Here is a 16,318-nt window from a genome sequence, read left to right as displayed (position 1 = left end):
AAGCACCAGCATGTCAATCTCATGTCTAGCTTGCAGCAATTCAGGTTGGGAAGTTCTATGGTATAGTCCTTTGGAGGCAATTTTGGAAGTAAAGTCTGAGATGTTTTCTTCAAATCCGTGTGAAAGACAGTTTGAGAAGCTTCCCCCTTTAGAATCCAGCAAAATTCAGTGAACTGAAGAAGTGGTAGTTAGAACTTGCCTAGAGCTCAAAGGAGTTTTGTTTTCAACCTCTAAGGGGAATCCCTTTGGAATAGTCATTCGAAACCATAGTTCTATATCTCTGTGATGAAAACTCACAGGAGTTTGCCCAGTTAGAAGCAAGCTTAACTTTAAGGAAACAAGCAGCAGAATGTGCACATCACATCAGGCTTGCAGGAATTGAAGTTTGGGAGTTCTACGGTATTGGCCTTTGGAGGCAATATTAGAGTCAGAGATGTTTCCTTGAAAACTTCTGTGAAAGAAAGTCCCATAAGCTTCCCCCTTTAGAATCCAGCATAACTCAGTGAACTGAATAACTGGTAGTTAGAACTCGCATGGAGCTCAAAGGAGTTTTGTTTCATGACCCCTAAAGGAAATCACTTAGGAACAGTCATTCAAACCCATGAGAAAACATTTTTCAATGGGCAGACGAGGAAATGGTGCCCTGTGGCAGGACAAGAAGTAGTTTCCTTGGATAGGACGGGCTTGGCCAGCCCTTTGTGGTAGCTGTGCAGTGCAGCCCTTAGTGGCAGGCCATGGCATGGGGTCCCTAGGGGCAGGTGAGGCCATGGGGGCCCTTAGTAGCAGGCAAACCCATGCAGGGTGCCCTGTTCAGCAGACCAGCTCCAGACAGAGATGGCCTGTAGTGCCAGGCTGGGTCCAGCCAGCACTGTCCTAGGGATAGGAAAATCCATGCTAGCAGAGCCCCAGGAGCAGGCCAGTCAGGGCCAGGGGTGCCATAGGAGCAGGCCAGGCCAGGAAAGCATGTACTTGGGGTAGGCTCGACTGACTAGTGGAGTCCTAGTGGCAAGCCAGGCTAGGCCACAGGCACCCTAGGAGAAGGTCAGGCCAGTCTAGAGTGTCCATAGAGACAGGCAAGACCAGGGGTGCCTATAGTGCCAGGTCAGGCCAGGGAAGCCCTGGGGGCAGGCCAACCAGGGGGCCTGCTTGTGTCAGGCTAGGCCAAGGTAGCACTTATGGCAAGCCTTCCAGGCCAGGTAGCCCTGGGGAGTCCAGACTGGGCCAAGGAATCACTTCAGGCCAGCCTGGCAGACGCTTAGCAGAAGTGGGCCCTTAGCACCAGGGTTTCCTGAATAGTAGTTCTGGCCATGGATGCCCTTAGCACCAAGTAGGCTAGGCCAGGGGTGCCCTTAGAAGAAGGCCTGAACTGGAAGCCATTAGTGGCAGGCCAGGAAAGACCAGGGGCACCCTTTGTGGCAGGGCAGGGCCGGCCTGCCCAGGGTTCTCTTAGAGGCAATCTAGGGGAGGCCAAGAGGGCCCTACGGTGGCCTCTTTCTTTCTTTCTTCCTTCCCTCCTTCCCTCCTTCCTTTCTTTCCCTTCCTTCTGTTCCTTTCCATTCTTCAATTTCTTACCTTCCTTTTTCTCTTCTTTCTTCCATCCCTCCTTTCTTCCTTCCTTCCTTCACTTCCATTCCCTTCCTTCCAACCCATTCCTTCCTTACCATTCTTCCCTTCCTTTTCTTTATTCATTCCTTCCACCCTTCCTCTTTCTATCCTTCATTCTTTCATTGTTTCACACCCTAGGCATGGGCAGGCCAGGGATACACTCACTGGCAGGGAAGGCCAGGGACTCCCAATGGTAATTCTACGTTTTCTTTTCTTTCTTTCTATCTTTGTTCTTGGGGTCTGAGGGTACTCAAGGCTATGGTCACCCTAACTGTCAGGACAGGGCAGGCCAGGCCAGGGGTTACTTAGAGGCTGTTCAGGGGAGGCCAAGGGGGCCCTACTGTGGGTTCTTTCATTCTTTCTTTCTCTTTCTTTCTTTTAATTTTTATCCTTCCTTCCTTCCTTTTCTGTCTCTTTTCTTTTTGTTTCTTTCATTCTTTCTTTCTCTCTTTCATGGGGTCAAGGGGCCTCAAGGCTACAGATGCTCTTAGTGTCAAGGGAGGCCAGGACATGCCTGGGGTCTCTTAGAGGCAGTCCAGGGGAAGCCAAGGGGGCCCTACTGTGGGCTCTTTCTTTCTTTTCTCTCTCCTTTCTTTTTCTTTCATTGTGTCTTTCTTCTTTCTTTTCTCTCTTTTTTCATTTTCTTTCTTTCTTTCTCCTTTCTTCCTTCCCTCCTTACTTTCTTCCTTCATTTCTGTCTTCTTCCTTCCTTCCTTTCTTGTTTCTTTCCTGGGAGCCTGAGTGGACAGCAGTCCAGTGGCACCCTTTTAGGCAGGGCAGGCCATGTGGACCTTAGGGTAATTCTTGTTTTCTTCCTTTCTTTACTTTCTATCCTTCTCTCTCTCTCTCTTTCTTTCTTTCTTTCCTCGTTTTTTCTTTCTTTCTTCCTTTCTTTGGTTCCAAGGGATATCCAGGCCAGGGGTGACCTTCATATCAGGGCGGACCTGGCCAACTAAGGACGTCTACTAGAGATAGATGAGGCAATCCAGTGGGGCTATAGAGGGCTTCCCTTTCTTTTCTTTTCTTTATTTCCTTCCATCCTTCCTTCTTCCCATGAAAGAAAGCAAGAAGGAAGGATCCTCCTTAGGGCCTCCGTTGCCTGGCCTTTCCTACCCTACCACTAAGGGTGCCCCAGGTTCTTCTTGGAGTGTCTCTAAGGACTGCCCTTTCCAGGCCTGCTGCCACACTAACAGTGGGCATGGGCAGGCATAGAGAAGAGTCCCACTGGCTGGGAATGCCTCAGGGATATCCTGCATCTTAGAGACACCCTGGCCTGGCCTAGAACCCCAAAGCAGTCCAGGGGTTCTCTTAGTGGTGGACACGTCAGGCCAGGAATGCCATAGGACTAAGCAGGCAAAAGGGCACTGGGACAAGACAGTGAAGGGGGAATTTAGTGGCAGGAGTGCTGATGTGAGAATAGTACTGATAAGTGAATAGTGCTGAAGTGGGAATAGGGTTGATATGAGATGAGTGCTGATGTGTGACTAGTGCTTATGAGTGTAGTGCTGATGTCAGTATAGTGGCAATGCTGTATTACTACTGAAGTCACGACTTTTTTGATCTCAGGATACTGCTACTGTCAGAGTAGGGCTGCCATCAGAATAGTGTTAAAGTCACAATAGTCCTGATGTCAGAATACTGCAGAAGTAAGAAGACTGATGATGTGAGAATATTGCTGACGTCAGAATAGTGATGACCTCAGAATTCTTGTCACATCAGTGTACTGATGAGGTCTGAGGAGCGCTGCTTTCAGAATAGTGCAGACGTCAGAAGCGTGCCGATCTCAGGACAGCGCCGTGTGATTATCGTGCTGATGTGAGAATAGCACTGAAAACAGAACGGTGCTGATGTGAGAGTAGGGTTCATATGAGAAGAGTGCTGACGTGAGACTACTGGTTGTCAGTATAGTGCTGACGTCAGTAAAGTGCTGGTGACAGATGACTACTGAATTCACAGCATTTTGAATCTGAGGATCCTGCTGCTGTCAGAGTAGTGCTGCCATCAGAATAGTGCCGAAGTCACAACAGTCCTGATCAGAATGCTACAGAGGTAAGAAGAGTGATCATGTGAGAATATTGCTCATGTCAAAATAATGATGGCGTGTGAATAGCTCTCACATCAGTAAACTGATGAGGTCTGCGCAGCACTGCTTCTGGAATAGTGCTGATGTCAGGAGTGTGCCAATCTCTGAAGACGGCTGAAGTGAGAACAGTGCTGATGTGAGAATAGAACTGATAACAAAATAGAGCTAATGTGAGAAGAGGGTTGACATGAGATGAGTGCTGGTGTGAGAACAGTGCTTATCAGTACAGTGCTGCCGTCCGTGTAGCGCTGATGCCGGGTTACTACTGAAGTCACTACATTTCTAACCTCAGGATACCGAGGTGCTGGTGGGGAAACAAGTTAGTCAGTACCACCATTGCCTTACTGACAGTAAGAGGACCACAGCAGTGATCTAAATTTCAGTCCCCACTTATTGCATTAAGTGCACATTTCAGTGTTGTAACCACATCACCGTCATAAAGGAAGTACCCCAGATCTAAAGGAGACCTTGCAGAACACAAGCCTTGAACTGTCACAGATATCTGAAGTAGGGCTTTGAAAATAAGCTGTTTTATAGCCAACTTAAATTTTGAGGAACAGGGTAGTTCCACCTTACATCGAAAGGGTTGAATAGCAGAATTTGCAGCACAGCTCAGACAAGGAGAATTTTTTTAGTCACTATATTAATCCATTTCTGTTCCTTATAACAAAATACTTGAAACTGGGTAATTTGTAAAGAAAACAAAATTTATTGCTTACAGTTTTGGAGGCTCGGAAGTCCAAAGTCCAGGGAACACATCTGGTGAGGGTCTTCTTTGGTGGTGGCTTTACAGCAATGCAGGGGTCTCACATGGTAGAAAATGGCAGAGCAGAGAGAGCCTGACCTCTCACATGCTCTCTTTTTAAAGTCTCTGCCATTATTAATCCATTCACTATGGCATGGTACTAGAATCTAATCACTTCTTCAAGGCCCCACCTTTTGATTACCATAATAGGATTTCCCATCCTCTTAACAGTGGGGATTAAGCCTCAGTGAGACTGGGGCAGGGGCATCCAATCTACAGTAGTCACCCAGAAAGTGATTTAATTCATGACACTCAAATATTGTAGATAATTGCCTCCAAAATCTGAAGACATACTCTAAGTATTGGATTTTGTTGTTAATGGTGGGGGATGGGGGGTTGGGGAAGGAATGAGGTGCAGACTCTTGCTTTTCCTTGGAGGAGATAATCTAACAGGCCCCCAGTTTCTTTACCATCAGACACTATGAGCTGGCAGCCACCTCTATTTTTGCCGTATTTATCTTCTCTCCTTTATCCCGCGAGTGTCTGTCTAAAGCATGCCAAAACCTGCTATTTCCTGCTCTCAGTGTCCAACCATGATACTGTCCATGTAGGAAGCCAGTGTGATGTCCTGCAGCCTGGGTCCCTGAGGTCTGGTTAGGGCACAGGACGAGAGATGTGCACGTTTCACTATTAGCTTGCCCCACCTCCTCACCTGTGGTTGCCATTGCTGCCACCCCAGGGTCCTCTTCTCTTCACTGAGACCCTGAAGCCCATTTAATGGCTGCCCCACCCACAGGCATTCCAGTCCAGTGAGACCGGCCAGAGCAGATCATTTAAAATATTCTGGTGTTTCCCTCTCCAGTCTCTTCCCTGTGGCCCAGAAGGGAAATGCTCTGGGGATAGCATGGGCAGAACAAACAAGGTCAGTCCAACCCAGCATTCCTGCCTCCCCTGATCTTTGATTTCCCTCATTTCCATTACAGTGAGGAATCCACAGCCGTTGCATGCCATTTGCTGTGGGCCAGCTCTCAGCCCAGGTATCTACCGGCCACCATGGTGAGCTGTTAGATCTCCAGCCAGCTGCGCATGCTGCAGACAAAACCACCCTTCTTGGTAAGCACAGCAATATCATATACTCAGCCTAATCTAAAATTGTATTCCATCCTGTTTGGTTAAGCAGCCTTGAAATCCACAAATACTGCCTGGGTTCGGCAGGTGTGAAAAGCACATTTCTGCATCTCCTTTTAGATAATTTGAGTCTTGGGCAGCAGTCCTTAAGGACAGGTTGGCTGGAGCTGATGATTCAATGGCCATGACATCAACAGGCTTTGAGAGCTCTGGTTTCTGATTATTCTGAATCCTATCGTCCACTTCTGTAAGCTGCAGGGCATCCTCTTACACATTCTTTTCAATTGAAGAGAGCTAGAATCCTGAGGAATGCAGAAATAGGCACTAGAGAATAAATAAATGGCATTTCCCATACAGGTTGCAAAACGAAACTCCTTTGAGCTGCATGCGAGTTCTAACTGCCACTTCTTCAGTTCACTGAGTTATGCAGGATTCTAAAGGGGGAAGCTTCTGGGAGTCCCTTTGCAAAGATTTTTAAAGGAAACTTCTCACACTCTAGTTCCAATATTGCCTGCATAGCCCTATACCATAGAAGTTCCAAACATAAATTCCTGCAAGCTAGATGTGAGATGAATATTCTGGAGCTTTTTTCCATAAGTTAAACTTGCTTCTACCAGGCAATCTCTTTTGAGCGTTTGTCACAGTAATATACAACAATGTTTTCTCACCGTGGCTAAATGCCCGTTCCAGTGGCATTGTCCATATAGGTTGCAAAATGAAACTCCTTGAGGTGTATGCGAGTTTAACTACCACTACTTCAGTTCACTGAGTTATGCTGGATTCAAAAGGGGGAAGCCTCTGGGAGTCTCTATCTCAGATTTTTCAAGGAAACTTCTCAGACTCTAGTTCCAATGTGGCCTTGCCTAGGCCTATACTGTAGAACTTGAACTGAATAAGTGGTAGTTAGAATTCACATACAGCTGAAAGGAGTTTCGTCTTGCAACCTCTATGGGAAATGCCACTGGAATGGACATTTAAACATGGTGAGAAAACAGTGTTGTATATCACTGTATCAAACACTCAAAGGAGGTTGCCCAGATAGACGCAAGTTTAACTTTAAGGAATTAAGCACTTGAATTTGCATCTCAAATCTGTCTCATAGGAATTTATGTTTGGAAGTTCTATGGTATAGGGCTATGCCGGTAATGTTGGAACTAGTCTCTGAGAATCTGTCTTAAAAATCTCTGTGAAAAAGAGTCCCAGAAGCTTCTCCTTTTAGAATCCAACATAACCCACTGAAATGAAGAGGGGTAGTTAATCTCACATACACTTCAAAAGAGTTTCGTATTGCAACCACTATGGGTAATGCCAATAGAACGGGCATTCAAACACGCTGCAAAAACTTTGTTGAATATCTCTCTTACAAATACTCACAGGAGGTTGCCCAGATAGAAGCAAGTTTTACTTTAAGGAAACAAGCACCAGAATTTGCATCTCAAGTCTAGCTTGCAGGAGTACAAGTTTGGAAATTATATGGTAAGGGCGATGCAGGCAATATTGGAATTACACCTTGAGAGGTTTCCTTGAATATCTCGGTGAAACAATGTCCCAGAACATTCCCCCTTTCTAATCCAGCATAACTCAGTGAATGGAAATAGTGATAGTTAAACTCACATACACCTCCAGGGAGTTTTGTCTTGCAACCTCTATGGGCAATGCCCCTGGAATGGGCATTTAGCCACTGTGAGAAAATGTAGTTGAATATCACTGTGACAAACACTCAAAAGAGATTGCCCAGTAGAAGCAAGTTTAACTTATGGAAAAAAGCACCAGAAAGTTCATCTCACATCTAGCTCGCAGAAATTCATGTGTGGAAGTTCTAGGGTATAGGGCTATGCAGGCAGTATTGGAACAAGAGTGTGAGAAGTTTCTTTAAAAATCTTTGCAGAGAGACTCCCAGAAGCTTCCCCTTTAGAGTCCTGCATAACTCAGTTAACTGAAGAAGTTGTAGTTAAAGTCACATACACCACAGAGGAGTTTCGTTTTGCAACTTCTATGGGAAATGCCAATGGAACGGGCGTTCAAACACGGTGAGAAAACATTGTTAAATATCTCTGCATAAAGAGTCACAGAATGTTGTCTTGTTAGAAGCAAGTTTTTCTTTATGGAAGCAAGGACTTCTTCAGTGCACTGATGTGAGAACTAGTCTGAGGTCATCACTATCCTGACCTCAGCAATATTCTCACATCACTGCTATTCTCACACCTGTAGTATTCTGACATTAGGGCTATTGTGACTTCAGCACTATTCTGATGGCAGCATTTCTCTGACAGCAGCAATATCCTGCGATTCAGAATGTTGTGACCAGTAGTAACCCGGCATCAGCGCTGTACTGATGTCAGCAGTATACGGGTAAGCACTGGTCTCACATCAGCACTCTTCTCATGTCAACCCTAGTCTCACATCAGCACTATTCTGCTGTCAATACTATTCTGACAGCAGGACTATTCTGAAAGCAGCAGTATAGTGGCATGGGCAGTGTGGTGACATCAGCACTATACTGATACCACCACTATTCTGACATTGCCTCTATTTCAACCTACGTGCTGTTCTGACAGCAGCAGTTTTCTTACAGCTGCACTCTTCTGACAGCACCCCGTCCTTACAGCAGCAGGATACTCACATGAACAGTGTCGTGAGATCAGCAGCGCCTAAGGCCTCCAGCATACTGACATAGTTAGTCATCACAAGCCTCTCATCCGCAGTGTTCTGATGTCATCACTACACCGCCATGTGATTGTTCTAAACTCATCAGCATTCTGACATCAGAGTTATCCTGACATCAGCACTCTACTGATATCAGCACTCTTCTGACATGATCACTCTTCTTACATCACCACTATAAAGACCTGGGCCCCAATCTGACGTCACCGCTATTCTCACATAAGCAGCATTCTGACATCACACAGTGCTGACATCAACACTCTACTCACATAACACATCTACTCACCTCAGCACTATTTTCACATCGGCGCTTTTCTAAAAGCATGACTATTCTGACAGCAGCACTATCCAGACAGCACCATTGTACTGACATCAGCACTACTGTGACATCCGCACAAGTCAGAATTCAGCACTATTCTGACATCACAACTGTTCTGCCATCAGCACTATCCTACTATGTACAATTTATGGACACCAGCAGTATTCTGACATTAGCACTCTACTAACAACCTCACTATTCTGGAGTCAGCACTATTCTGACAGCACTATTGTGACATTTTCACTATGCTGACATCAGAGCTATTCTGACATGAGCCTGATTCTGGCATCAGCACTCTTGGGCCGTCTGCATTATTCAGACATCAGCACTATTGATGGATCTTGGACCTGACTGGCCCATTTTGCAAACAATAAGCACAAAATAGTCAGTAGACCCTCCCTTGTAAGAAACCTAATCATTTCTGAAAAACAGAAAGCCTTTTGCTGCCACAAGGGCGCAATTCCCCACCCTGGTCTCATAGCTTCCACATTAGCACAATGCCCCCCCTTTGTTTATATCAGCCGGCCCTTAGTGTCCTATATAATCCCCCCAACTCCTGGTGCTGTCCTGCGTTTTTGAGTGCACTCCCAGCTGCCCTCCATTTTGAGTGCAGCCTGGCAGATTCTTTAGGAAAAAAAGCTAGCCGAAATACCAGGTACCATTCAAGCTTTATTAAAGGAGGAAAAACCTGCCAGGTTGCACTCAAAATGGCAGGGGCAGGCAGCTAGAAGGAGTACATATGCTTATATGGGTTGGTGGGCATGGAAAACACAGGCAGGGAGGGGGAGGGTGTGCTGGTGTGAGGGATCAGGTTGACAATTGATGCTGGTGTTGTGGGTAGGGGTGACGTAGTCAAGATGGCAGGTACTTCCAGGCGGGAGTGGAAGGTTTCTTTGCCTGGGAAACCATGAGGTTGGGTAAAAGACTGGCAGCCGTTTTGTGCTAAACAAGGCGTTGATCACATCGGTGATGATGTCAGTCACGTCCAAGATAATGCAACTGCATCCAAGATGGTGCCAGTCTCATCTGTGATGATGTCAGTTGCATCCAAGGTGATGCAACCATGTCCATGATGGTGTCAGTCACATCCATGATGACGTTAGTCACGTTCAAGGTGACGTGACCACAGCCAAGATGGTGTGGCCTATGTCCAACATCTATCATTCCTGCCTTTTAAGTATAAGAAAAGAGGAAAGGGGGGAAAGGTCTTATTCTTCTGAATCTACTTCCTGCTGAAAGTGGGTGAGTACGCAAAATCTGGCCACACACAAATGCCTTCATCCTGTTGTAGGGTGAGATCTTCTAAAGGGAGTGGTTGATATTTATGTTCCATGAACTGTTTGGTTACCTTTTGCTTGGCAAAATGCCGGAGACCAGCTCCAGTCGAGTTGTGGGTACTCGAAAAGGGAGAGGGAGGGTTGGTGAAAATAACAAACACAGATGGAGACCTCAATGCATCAATATGCACGGTCTCTCTCTGCAGGCTGTCAGTGTATTGCAGCTGGAGCCCAGTAGAGCATGAGACAATGCCTTTTATTTAGATTTTTCTCTGCAGGGGGGTTTTGGGTATTATTTTTATTCTATCAGCAAGCTTAAATCAATAGTCCAAAAAGCAGGGAGGACATTTTTTTAGAGGTCAGCATGTCTTAGGTGATCAACTCGTGCTTCTTTTTCCTGGAATCAGGTTTATCAGATTCAAACCATCCCTTCATTGTCTTGAAGTTATCTTGTGACCTTTTTCTGTTAGTAAGCTGTGGTTAATATCCACCCTGTTAACAGGATGGGCGCCAAATATAAAAAGAACAGGGGATATTTGAGCAGCATTATCATGCACATTTTGAGGTTATGCATTCGCTGTGGCCCTATAATCTTGATCTAAATGTTAAAGTGTCCTTGTGCACAGCACCATCCCTCACAAAACCAGTTACACTCTCTTATTTTCTAAGACCTAATTTTGTAGGTTTAATAATTTTACAGCATATATTTTTATCCCAATATCTAATTCTTAATGATTTATTTAAAACTGGACACCACCAAGTAAAGAGGATTCTACAGTTTCATTCCCATATCCTTAATTTGTCCCAATCATATAATTTCTCATTAATACCAACGGTTCTCTTGCCATTAATATAATCTCCAGTAAATGATGTTTGCCAACTTACATTAGGCTGCAGCTCATATTTAGTCATGAGCAGTGCTTTTGGAACAAATGTTGGTGTGGCCAATTTATAATAAGGGGATAATTTTGAATTGTCCAATTTACTCGGATCCTCTGTGGGAATGTTTAGTTCAATGACTGCATAATTATTTGTGTTATTTTTATAATCTTTTGGGAATTCAGAGAAGTGCTAAGCTAGACAAAATATCAAAAGAGAAGGCAAAAGCTACAAAGCCGAGGCAGGAACCATTATGGTTGTAGCAAGGGCTCGTAGCTGTGGCCTGGTCAGCAGCTCTCCATCCAGCGGCCTTGCCAACTTGGAGAGGGCAGCCCAAGCTGACTCCTTTAGGATCCTGCCATGGCATGGACCACACCAACAAAAGCCTTCATACAGTCCTGCAAAAAATTGGAAAAACACCGGAAAAGACAGGGGCCAAACAGCAGGAGAAATTCCAGCATGGTAAGTGGTCCCAGTAGGGGCATCCGCTGGGGGGTCCATTTCCATAGCTTGCTCCACCCTTCCAAAGAATCAGTGGCAGCCTGTCTCCTTTTTGCCATTTGGTCACAGAGTTCTTGGGTCATATTTCTAATGATGCCAGATTTATTGGTATAAAAGCAGCATTCTTCTCCTAAGAACAGACAGAGACCTCACTTCTCTGCTGTTAACAGGTCTAGTCCTTGCCTGTTCTGTAAGACAACTTCTGCTAGGGAATCTAATTGGCCTTGGAGGGCTGTCATAGTTTGGGCTACCTGTTCAATTCCATCACTAGCTCTTGTATTACTTTATGATAGTAAGTTGTTGAGGTAGCTATGACCCCACTCCTGTTCCCACTCCTGCCACTATGCTGAGCCAGGGAGCAGGGGAATAACCTGAATAGCTTGTTTCACCCAAGTATGAGCCACCAGAGGGATCTCTAAATTTTGGTTCCTGGGACAATGTTAATTAGGGGTGTTAAATTTGCTAAGGCACAAGTTCCCATCCAGTTCTGTGGAAGACATTGGTATGAAATGGCCCACAAACAAAGTAGACCCCCTTCCAGGAGCTACAGGTGATGTTTGTGTTGTCCCTTGGTATGGTCTGGTTGCAATCTTTTACTGTGAGATTGCCCACTTGTATATTGCCAGTAAGATGTGTTAGCCAATACACTGCTGGCTGAGTTAAAGTGATGTGGGTGGCCACCACTCCCCAGAGGACTGAGGTGTGATTGTCTGTAGGCCAATTAGACAGATTGAAGTTAGACAGGGGTGTAGCCTGGTATTGGGGAAGGGTCAATCACAGGCAGAGCCAGCACCCCCCTGATAATGAGGGGGATGTATAATTAAGCAAATGGTGGGTGGCACTGAGGAGCTGTATAACTTTGGGGTCTATTTGAGATGAATGTCAGGGTTGAGGGAGCCAGAGATGACATCGGCTTGGTTGGGTGGGCGTAAGAATTTCAATGACTTCTTTAATTTGTTTTTGGCACGTTTCATTATGGAGCCCTCCCCCATCGCTATAACTTAGGTGTGTGGTTTTAGTGAAGCACCCATATTTGCCTCTTGGAGGGCACTGTGGGCTTCATCAGAATCCCCCTTGGAAAGAACCATCCAGTAGTTCCGTTTCTCATGGGAACATGATGTGGCTGTGGACCTATCATAGCAAGGAGCTGGAAGATGGGTAATAGCTGTGAAACTAGTTTGGACAGTCCTGTGCCTAAGTCTAGCCAGTGCCTGCATGCTGGTCATCCATCCTGACCCAAAGATTCTGACCTGGGAAATGCACCATGTGCATGGTGAAGCAGATACCTGTGTTAATGGCAAGAGCTGCAAAAACAAGAGAAAAACTGTGAGGGTGGGGGGATCTGAGAGAACACATAATAGAAAAAAGGAGTAGAGGGAAAATTTGTAGGGAGTGTAATCACAGAGGATGCCCTGCCAGGCTAGCTCAGTCACCCACTCAAGGATGTTATCCATGCCAAAGGAGGCAGGCTGGGATCCATCTCGGATTAGATCCTGAATAAATGATGTGAAGTGGGCCTGTAAGAGTGAAAGGATAACTGCCAGGGAAAATATCATCTCTTCTGGGATTGGGGCAGAAAGAATTAATTAAAAGGTATATTGACTCAGCGAGATTGCTAAGAAACTTCCCCCTGACAGGAGGTATAGGAGGGCCAGCAGAATTTTTTCTATGCTGCTGCAATCTCTTGGGGAGGCAGATGCCAATCCTATAGCCAGTGTTAGGAAAAGTAGTACAATAAAGGTTAGAGACACAGGGTGGCATATACTTATCATGTCCCATGATGGCGAATTCATGATAGCAGGTTGGGATCAATCTTGGAGTGGCTCTTGTGTGAGCGAGGTAGAGTGGGCCTCCTTTGGAAGCTCAGCAGCCTCGACAAGCATCCTGATGAGGTGTCCATTTTTTATGGGCCCTCCTTGGGCAGTCATGAATCCTCTCTCCTTCCATATAGCTGTGCAAGAATGTAAGATGTGGTAGGCATATTTAGAAGCCGTGTATATATTGACTCACTTATCATTGGCCAGGGTGAGAGCATGGGTGAGTACAACAAGTTCTGCCTGTTGGGAGGTGGTGTTAGGAGGAAGGGGAGCAGCCTCGATGGTTTGTGTTAAGCTTACCATGGAATATCCCACCCAGGGGGCTGGTGCAGAGGTGGCGCTCCCATCTATGAACCATGTGTGTTGGGGCTCTGTAACGGGGTGTGGTGAGATGTGTGGAAAGGGATTGAGGAAAAAATCTAGGGCCTCCATACAGTTGTGTTCTATGGGTTGAGAGTGCCTTGGGATGAGAGTGGCTGGGTCCAAGGGAGGGCAAGATTTAAAAGAAAACTGAGAATTTTCAATGAAAGTAAGGTGGATGAGTTGTAGACGGGAGGGAGAGAGAATTGACATTGCCTTATGACTGTCAAGGTCTTGAAGATGGCGGGGGAAACAAATAACTGTTTGTTGTCTGAAGGTTAATTTAGAGCTTTCTTGTGCTAGAAGGGTGGCTACCACCAAGGCCTGTAAGCAAGGGGCCCATCCCTGGGCTGTGACAGCTAGTTGTTTTGAGAGATATGCAACCAGGGAGAAAATATCTCCTGCCTCTTGTCCCAAAACCCCAACCACAAATCCTTGGGTCTCAGTGACGTATAGAATAAAAGGACAAGACAGGTTTGGGAGAGATAGAGCTGGAGCTGTGAGGAGAGCAGCCTTTAGTGTGCTGGAAGGGAGAATGAATGGGCTTTGTGGGATCTAAAGTAATGGTGAGATTCCCTTTGGCTGCCTCATAAAGTGGCTTTGCTAGCATGCCAAAATTGGGAATCCATAGGCAAAGATACCCTGCAAGTCCCAAGAAAGAAAGGATTTCTTCCTTTGTAATTGGGGTAGAGAGTTCAGAAATTAGACTCTTGCAATCTACCATTATCTCTCTGGTGCTGGCAGTAAGGTGGAATCCCAAATAGGAGACTGAAGGGGGGGAATTTGGGCCTTGCTGGGGGACACTAGATATCCCCTGGAGGCCAGGAAATTAAGCAGAGCAATTGTGTGGGCCTGTGAGTCCTCATATGAGGGGCTACATAGGAGAAGGTCATCTACATATTGTAGCAAAGTGCTAGAGGTGGGCAGAAGTTCAGATAAGTCTTGAGCTAAGGTTTGGCCAAAGAAGTAGGGGCTATCCCGAAACCCTCGGGGCAGGACCATCCAGGTGAGTTGTTGGGATCGATGTGTGTAAGGAGTGGTCTATGTGAAGGTGAAAAAGTCTTGGCAGGAGGGGTGTAGGGGAATAGAAAAGAAAGTATTTTTTAGGTCAAGGACTGAAAAGAAATGAGTCATAGTAGGAATGGTGGATAGGAGGGTGTAGGGATTGGGAACGACTGGGGTTACGGGTAAAATGGCTGCATTAATGGCTTGGAGGTCCTGAACCAAGCAGTATGAGCCATTGGACTTCTTCACTGGGAGGATGGGTGTGTTGTATGGTGAATGAGTGGGTTGCAAAAGGTTGGAGGAAAGGAGTTTATGTATGATGGGATTTAACCCTATGAGATGATTGAGAGCAATGGAGTACAGAGGTATGTTAGGAAAAAGAAAAGGGTCTTTTAAAAGAACATGGATGGGGGAGTGATGAGTGGCAATGGAGGGGGAAGATGTATCCCATACAATTGGGTTGACCAGGTTAGAGGAAAAGGGAAATGTGGAGTCTGTAGAGTCCAGGTCTGAGGTGGCTTTGGCCAACAACAGCAAGGAACGTGTTTGATCATAAAAGGTTAGAGTTGCCCTGAACTTTGAGAGAATGTCATGCCCTGATAAAGGGGCAGGGCTCTGGGGCATAACCAGGAATTTATGTGAAAAGTGGGTGTGGTGGAGGGTGCAGGAGAGGGATGGTGTCACTCAAGGGTGGTATTTGGATCCTGTAACACCCAGCATGGATATAGAGGATAAAGTGGTGGGCCCTAAAAATTTGGGGAGAGTGGAGTAAGTGGCCCCTGTGTTGATAATAAAAGAGATCGGCTTACCTGCTATGAGGAGAGTTACCCTGGGCTCATGTGTGGTGATCTCCATGGGGGCCTCAAACCTTGGGCCACGTCAGTCCTCCTCCTGGGCAAATCCAAGAAGTTCAGGCAAGGACGGTCTTCCTGGTGGGGCAGGGATTGGCCCATTCCCTCTCTGGCGAGCGGGGCAGTCAACCCCTCAATGACCCTCCTGCTTGCAATGTGGGCAAGGCCTGGGAGGGGGCCTAGGGTTAGCACAGGCTCGAGCTCAGTGGCATGGTTGGCCACACTTGAAACAGTTGCCGGGTGGCACATTTTGAAGTTTTGATCTGTGAGCCCTTTGGGTGGAGGGTCCCTGGATATCATCGGCCAGAAGCTGGTATTGGGCCTGATCTCTCTTGTGTAGCTCCTTCTTTCCCTCCTCCTCCCTATTGTTAAAAACTTAGAAAGCCAGATTGAGGACATCTCTCTGGCTAGAATTGGGGCTGTCTTCAAGATTTTTTAGTTTTTTCTGAATGTCTGGGGCAGACTGAGTGATAAAATGAGAATGGAGGTGAGCCATCCCAGCCGGGGAAGAGGGATCTATGTGGGTATTTTTGTAATGCCCCCAAGAGACGGATTAGGAACTTGCTGGGGTTTCCAGTGGATCATTGGGTAATTTCTCTCAATTTATCATAGTTAACCAATTTGTGGGTAAGTTTTTGTAGAGCAGAATGTATATGGGTGACCATTTGATCTCGGAGGTCATGGTCCCCATGTCTGCTCTGATAATTCAAATTGGGGTCAACACAGGGGATGGCCTCAATACCTGTGGGCAATCTATTGTTCTGTGCACATGACTCATCTGCGTGTTGTTGGGCTGCAACCCAGACCTCTTCTCAAACCTCAGGTGAAAAGGTAGTTGTAAGCGTCATAAAAATATCATGCCAGGTGAGTTCATAGGATTGTGAGAGGTATTTCAATTCCTTTACATAAGTATCAGGGTCTGTTTGGAAAGATATGAGATGCTTTTCAATCTGAGAAAGGTCACAAAGAGAAAAGGGAATATGGACGTGAACAATGCCCTCCATACCGGCAACCTCAGGAAGGGGATACAAGGGGCCTGGCGGGTCAGGAGGGGCTGGATGGGCAGAGGAGGCATCCCGAGAGC

This window comes from Cynocephalus volans, chromosome 2, assembly GCF_027409185.1.
Source record: "Cynocephalus volans isolate mCynVol1 chromosome 2, mCynVol1.pri, whole genome shotgun sequence".
NCBI lineage: Eukaryota > Metazoa > Chordata > Mammalia > Dermoptera > Cynocephalidae > Cynocephalus > Cynocephalus volans.
Note: the sequence above shows the minus strand (reverse complement) of the source record.